The sequence below is a fragment of the Mycetomoellerius zeteki genome, unplaced genomic scaffold, assembly GCF_001594055.1.
Source record: "Mycetomoellerius zeteki isolate Tzet28-1 unplaced genomic scaffold, Tzet1.0 scaffold101, whole genome shotgun sequence".
Lineage (NCBI taxonomy): Eukaryota > Metazoa > Arthropoda > Insecta > Hymenoptera > Formicidae > Mycetomoellerius > Mycetomoellerius zeteki.
In genome coordinates this window covers 503,140-510,856 of record NW_017255923.1, presented here as the reverse complement: position 1 = coordinate 510,856, position 7,717 = coordinate 503,140, and the positions used below count along the sequence as shown (strand labels likewise).

Genomic DNA, 7,717 nt, shown 5'->3' with positions numbered 1-7,717 from the left:
AATTAAAACAATTCAATTTTTCAGAAAAGGAGAAAAACTATTTTTCAACTTAATAGAGAAAAAGAAAATTATTAACTAATTAAATAATAAAAAAATGTACTCTTAGAAACATGATTAAATATTATTATTGTTATTTTCACAATCTTTAAAATTCACTCTTTTTGAGTAGTGATGATTTTGATATAAACAGAATTATAATAAATCCAGAATAATTCATCAAACGTGACAGAACTCGAAATATCACCAGCAGTTTATATGAACTCTAAATATTCTCTGTAGAAGAGACTCTCCCTTTTATTTACATAAAAACAAAACTCAAAATGTGTCACTCTTGTAGAAGATATATAAACTTTTTGAAAACCTGAAGAACGATACAAGTGCTATTTGGTGGACGAACTGTAAACTTAAGTTAGTTTACTTTTAATGATTAACAGAATAATTTTTATAATTAACTCATTCATGGTAATAATTAAAAAATCACATTCTTTGTCATTTTTTATGGAATTATAATTATATTGTTACATAATAATAATAATTTAAAAAATTATAATTATGTCAAGATATAATAAAAATTCTATATGAACTAAAATTCCTGACACAATATAATAATGCCAAATTTTAATTACGTCCTATATATAACACTAATTTAATAAATTAAAAGGAATCGATAACATAAATGTTAATTCTATTGAAAAAGTACATTTCAACAATCAATTTACAAATTATGTCAGGGTTACGTTTTTTGTGCTAATTTTTTACATAATATTTCTGTCGCTTTCTAATAAAATATATTCATCTTGTGTTAAACTATACAAAAATTTAAATGAATCATTTGGAACATGTGAAATGTAATAAATCAAGATAAATTTTCCAATTATATATGCGTCATGGCCTTTATATCGAATACAAGCGACCGAGGAAAATACCTACGATCCGGTTCTATGATCTTCAACACGCGATAAGTAAATCGAATCACAGGATAAAAATATCTGAATGGCCTGTTTCTACAATAAAAAGACAAGAAGACAGCAATGAAGTCGATCGCTGTTCTTGCACTTGGCTGATAACATAATAAGATGGTTTCTCAATGACTCTCGAGTAATTCGTTAGACAAGCGATGCATAATTTTGCATAATCGCGGGGTGTACGAATGATACGTGACATTAGCAATTATTATAATCATTATCCGCTCGCGTCAATGTTCCGCAACGGCGCGATAATGCTTGGACACGGTAACGACAATGGCGACCACGACGACGATGAAGACCTAACAATTAGCTAAAAAGATGAGCAATCGACTTCCTGCGGTTCTCATCGGCACTGATAGAGCAACCGGTTGTCGGCAACGACGTCCGTTCGACGACTATGATGAGGCAACCGGCTAACGGAACGCACAGAAAGTATTGGGCAATCTGATGGAGACTGGCGCTCGATGGGCTACCACGGTGTCAATAGCGAGTGCATCGCACTTCTCGCACGAGTGCTCGCTGCAATTCGCGAAATGCGGTCGTCGTCTTTGTCGTCGCGACTGAGAATTCGAGCGCTCGGAAACGCGAGCCGGAATCCAACTTGCCATATGATCGCAGCGTTGACGCTGATCTGCTCGAAAAAATTTAAAAAAGTCTAAAGAAGCTGCAATCTTAACAGTTAAAAAAAAACTGGGAAAAGAGAGTCAAGGGATTAAAAAGTGAAGTCAGAAAACTGGGAAAATTAGGAAAAGTCAGGAAATAAAAAAATTTATTAACCTAAAGTAAAATTAAATTATTATAAATTTTAAACACAAACTTTTACTTATATAAAAATTATTAAATAATATTTTTTGGTCCTTATAACAAATCAAACTAACAAAGACTCCTTATAAATCAAAAGAAATTGGAAAGAATAAGAGCAATAGGAATCAGGCGCAGAAGACGTCGCGCAAATAATACACCCATAAAGCGTAAAACTTCTTTATTCTTTTGAGCCTTCTTCAGAGACAACACAAACTAACATATATAAACTATGAATAAAAGTTATCTTGTCATGGTGAGCTCCCCTACATCGAGAATTTAAACTCAAATAATAATGAAAGAAAAAGAAAAAAGAAAGGAAATATTGGAAATAGAGACTATGAAAAACTAATTTATCAAAAAACTTTAAGATTATAATTAATTATCACGAAAATAAGGACGCTCATCGTAATCACAAAGCACCATATCGCAAACATTACTATTAATAGTTCAAAAACCGGTTCATGATATGTTGGTCAGTCAGTATCAGACACAGTGAGTCACTTCGATATTTTTTAGAATTATTTAAGAAAGTATAAATATTTTTATAATTTTTTTGTGCAGTTGATTTACAAAAAAGTATTAACGGATACATACGTAGTTAAAAAGAAACCTATTAATATCTTGACATTTGCAAAAGAGATGTTAACGAAGTATCGTAAATCACTCATAGAAAAATTGTAAAAACCACACATTATACAAAATATTTACAATACTTCATGCATTTTTTTAAACGCAAACGAAAGAAATATTTCAAAATTTCGTAATTTTAAGATAAAAAATTTTTAATTAAGATAATAATTATAAATTAAAAATCAAGATACTTAAAATTATGTCTGTAAAGAATTCAAGAATTTATAGAAATAGACAAGAAGATAAATGCTGTCTTTTCAATTTAAGATTAGAGTTTTTTGTATTGAAAATACAGCTTTAGAAAATACAGTAAAAGTTTTTTTTCACTTTGCCACTTTCCATTCTCTTATTGTACTTTTTGTTTCTAATTAATAATGTTTTCTTTGTTTTTATTCAGCGCTCTTTTCAGGCTTCAGTTAGGAAAAAAATCAGAGGATTTTTTTCTATTTAGCTAAAACAACCCTGCATATAAAGCTCCATAAATTGACATAAACGTTCTATATGTAACAAAAGATAAATTAAAAAACAGTTTTATTGAAAAATAATATTTACATTTATAACAATTTTAATATTTTATTAGTTCTCCTTTGGTTTTTATTACCGCTTTTTACAAGACAATGCAATAAATTGAGGATGCTTGTAGTTATGGCCAAGGTTGTACTTGCGTGTAAATCGAAAGATTTTCGGTTTTTCAGGAAAAGGATTTTTAAAAAACGTTCAATAACCCCCCATTTAGGAAAATTACCATCAAAGCATTCTCAATGCCAGTGGAAATTTCAAGAATTACAGAAACGTAGTGTATCGAGAAGCATGAGGAAAATATTCAAGGATCGTATCTAAGGACTTGGAATGCACTCGGCATTGAAGACGCGAAGCAACCTCGCATTTTGCGCTGCACACGTATATTTCCGTAAACATCGTGTCTCAATGTATCATTCCTCGAGGTAATCGTTTATTTTACATGCAACTTTGGAGTCGAGTGGGACTTGCTAATTGTGAGATTGCAAAATTGAGCGATCGCCAACAATGTTACAACGTTACACGAGCTTAACAATCATGTACACATGAATTGACTGCAAAACAGTCTCACATTTCCCTAAATCAAGGCCACTCGAGAATCGCACGTGATGAATCAACATGAATCACAATTTAATGAAGTAATAATTTTCGCAATAAAATTATTTACAAGTTTAAAATACTTGTTGGCATCAGATTATTAACATCTTTCTAAGATACCTATGAACATCACACACAATATTATTAAATTCCTTGTCGATTTAATTTATGATGTTACTACACGGAGAGAATTTTCTTTTAAAATTTACCTTGAAAATATGCTAGTTGTGGTACAACTGGCATACAACATTTAAAAAATTTTTACCATGCACTTCAGTAAAAAAATTTATCAAACTTATTTTATATTTTATTGTAATTTTATTAATGAATGAGAGATTTACATTAAAATTCTTCGAAATACAATGTTGTCCCACGATTGTCATATTTTCAGGATACGTTTTAAGAAAAAATTCTCTCCGTGTACTCTGATTCTATTAGAATTATACCAAGACTGAAAATTAAATCCGGCATGCAGTTTGCAGGATTAGAGTAGTATATAAATTCACGCCGAATTATTTAAACATTAAAGATCCAGCTCGACTGTTTAAGGCTTTTATTTTCTATTTATTATGTATAATATGACTCGATATCGGTATTATATTCGCCCGGCGTGATTTCAAAAGTATTTATGCACGTATTTGCGCGCAAAATATCTATTTCTAATCGCAACGGTATGTGTCGCGTGCGCTTCATCGACGTCTATTATGCAGTGGTAAGTAATATGCAAACGTAGGAAGTATTACGTTCGCAGGTACTTACCGCTTTTACGTAAGAGACGACTTCAAAGAACTACGTACATGCATACATACACCTTATATATGTACATACATAGGCAGATCTTAATTGCAAGGTCGTGCAAGATCCCGTTACGTCGCTGATATCAACTAACTCTATGTTACCACGTTAACGTAAATTAAATAGTAATAAAACGTTTGCGTGCGCACGTTTCGCCAATCGACCTCGACCAGCATACCGTGAACTCCACATTTCACTCCCCGTTCCACAATTAGTCGATTTTTTTAATCAAAGCCGTATCGCGAATTGAGAGGCAGCGCGAAAGATTTAATGAGATTATATAGACGATAATTTAACGAGATATCGTTAATAATTTCGCATAAAATTATGGTGCATTATACATTTTATTAAACCTTTACATCTACATAAAAAATCGTTGGAATTTTTAAGATTCGTAAAGCAACCTTGATCTAAGACGACTTTGTATACCTATGTGTACCGTTAGACATCAAAGAAGCAATTGTAACCCAATCCCATGAATTAACTTTTCACTTAATTCTTTGTGTGTGTCAAAATGTAAATCAATCCATTTTTGCAACTAGTTTCGAATTAAACAACGTCCATATTAACAATTAATGCACTTATTAAATAATATCCAAATTAAATTTGAGCTAAATTCAATACATTTTCTCGAGTTAAGTTCCTTAACTCCATTGTTTTAGTTAAATTAACGATATATTGAGTTGTAGAAACAATGGCGACCAACAGAAACAATTAAAAATTACTCAAATTGAGTATAATTTGACATTATAAATTTAACAATGTATGGATAATAACTTAACGAGATATCGTTATTAATTTTGCATAAAATTGTAGTAAATTATGAATTTTGATGAGCCCTTACGTCTAAAAAAAAAGAAATCATCCAGACTTTTAAAATTTATCAGACAATAACCTTGATCTAAAAAAACCACTTAATATATATGGGTTGTATCTTTTTCTTTCAATTTTATTTACGAATCGTAAGGAAATTCTAGACGGCTAGAAGACACCACGAGTGTAATCTAGCCGAGTATTAATTTTTTTTTTAGGCTCTGCGGTACACTGCACATCGTCCTCTTTCGCGAAAGCGGCGATAAGGAGCGCCGACAAATGGAGAACGCCGACAAAATGGCGAGGCGACGACGAAGATACGCGGGAAACTCGCTCGCGTGTGGTATGACCCATTGGCCCAGTTTGCACAGGCGGTAATGCCCATCTCGTCGCCGCGAAAGGCCGCGTTGCGTGGCGAACTCCGCCACGCGAACTCGCGCCTGAGCGCGCGCGTAATCCGCGCGGCGCTGGACTAACTACCGTACATAATACACGACGTACGATTTAAACGCGATTACGTTACTTCGCTCGACAAAGTAACGAGTGTAATGCGGCGATATCGATGAAAGCAGCTGCAGTCGCGACACTAAGCATATTCAATCACGATTTGCCAGCGGTATTTTCTTCAAATATATTTTCTATAGTATTCAAAAGAAAACACTGTACCTCTAATCCACTACAATTAGAGAATTATACATACCTATAGTTGAAAATTGTTTGCGTTAAATTTAATATATTTCATGTCTTAAACGGTCCATCTGAATGTTAATTTACATGAAATGAAAATAGGTAGGTTAGAAAAAAAAACACAAATATTATGTTTTTATAATTTAATTTAAAAATTGACACAATTTGGAACAAAATTGTGGAAGCTTATTTCTTTAGTAAAATAGTTGACATTTATAAGTAATGCGTAGCGCACAGTTATACAGGGTGTATCTGAAATAACGTACACTAATCATACAGTGCTATTCCTAATAAAAGCTGAGTCGAAAAGTCCTCTACTGTTTTACAATTTTCGCAATAGTTAACAAGATATTAATTTCTAAAAATCGCTGAATATTGGTTTTCAATATTTTTTTACTCAAATACTATCAAATTTACTGAAAAACTGCAACAGACAAAAATTTATTTTCTTCTCATAAAACTCTAAGAATTTTTTCAGAATTTTTTATCAACTTTTTAGTACTGCATTTTCTTATTTTTACCAACATGAGAAAATACGGTATTAAAAAATTCTGAAAAAATTCTCATAACTTTATGAAAAGAAAATAAACAATTTTTATCTCTAGCAGTTTTTCTGTAAAAAAAATTATTGAAAACTAATATTCAGCGATATTTTTGTAATTAATATCTTGTTAACTATTGCGAAAGTTGCAAAATGCTAAAGGACTTTTCGACTCAGTTTTTTATTAGGAATAGCACTGTATGATTAATGTACGTTATGTTAGATACACCCTGTATATCTGGGATAAGTTTATTTAAAATACATACAGATGTATTATTCCAACATCTAACTTTGACCGTAATAGGTGCTTCTCTTGCATAGATGATGTGCTCATATAAGCAATCCTGTTACTAATCTTAATATTGATATTTAGAATATATTAAACCGACACGTAGATACATTTTATTCAATTATTTTAGAATTTACGTTTTAACTCTACATTATTTTTTGTTCACTTACATAAATTGTTATTTTAACACCAAAAAATGTTCTATATAAATTTAACACGTCAAAATATTCAAATGATATAATTACATCATATTTAATTAACAATCAAGTCTGAAAATTCAATACAAGAATTTCAGTGAGATTTTCACAAAAATACAAAATATTTTTTTATTGTATGGCCACGAAATACTTTATTTCCTTCGTAAATGATACGCGAGAAGAAAAATACAACTATTGTACAAATTATTGCTTTTACGGTTATAATACTTCTCGTTGGGTTAATGTCGCAGATATCACATAAAGCGAATTGACTCTTCGTCTTCAAGGTTATATGGATTACTCTTAAAAATCTTCGAATCTCTAGAACTATAAATTCATAAAAATAGTTCTTTTAAGTGATGGATGTTAATTCTTCCTTTTGAAAGTTTTTAAATAGTTTCATCGTATAAAGAACATCGTACTCGAACTGTGTATTTCCAAATAAACAATTTAAAATTCTTAAAAATAAATTTATCATTCATGTCTATATTGCAATAAAAAAATAATGTTAAAGAAAGAAAAAACATATTGTCCAATCATTCAACACTTATAAAATTTTCAACACGTTCCGAATTTCCGACACAATCGAGACTTTCGACAGAAGTTTTTAATTTCGATTAACATTCACAACAATTCGATTTAATGCAACGTATCTTGAGAACGTATTTTTCTAAACCATATATTTTTCTAATTACTCGATCACGCGCAAGAATGGGAAATTATAGGTCGATTTCAATCGCTACGCTTCCCAGTTCTTGCAAACGGAAAGAAATCTCGGCGGATATTAGATTCCCGGAGAGATTCTTGGATCATTAGACTCTTGCACATTGCATCTCGGAACAAAGAACGATTCTGCATGTGGTCGCATACGCTCTCA

General features: G+C 31.3%; 1 pseudogene; it reads left to right on the top strand.

The window, feature by feature from the left end:
* Positions 1-3,329: 3,329 nt before the first annotated feature.
* On the top strand, positions 3,330-5,692 carry LOC108731385 (uncharacterized; annotated as a pseudogene).
* The last annotated feature ends 2,025 nt before the right edge of the window (positions 5,693-7,717 follow it).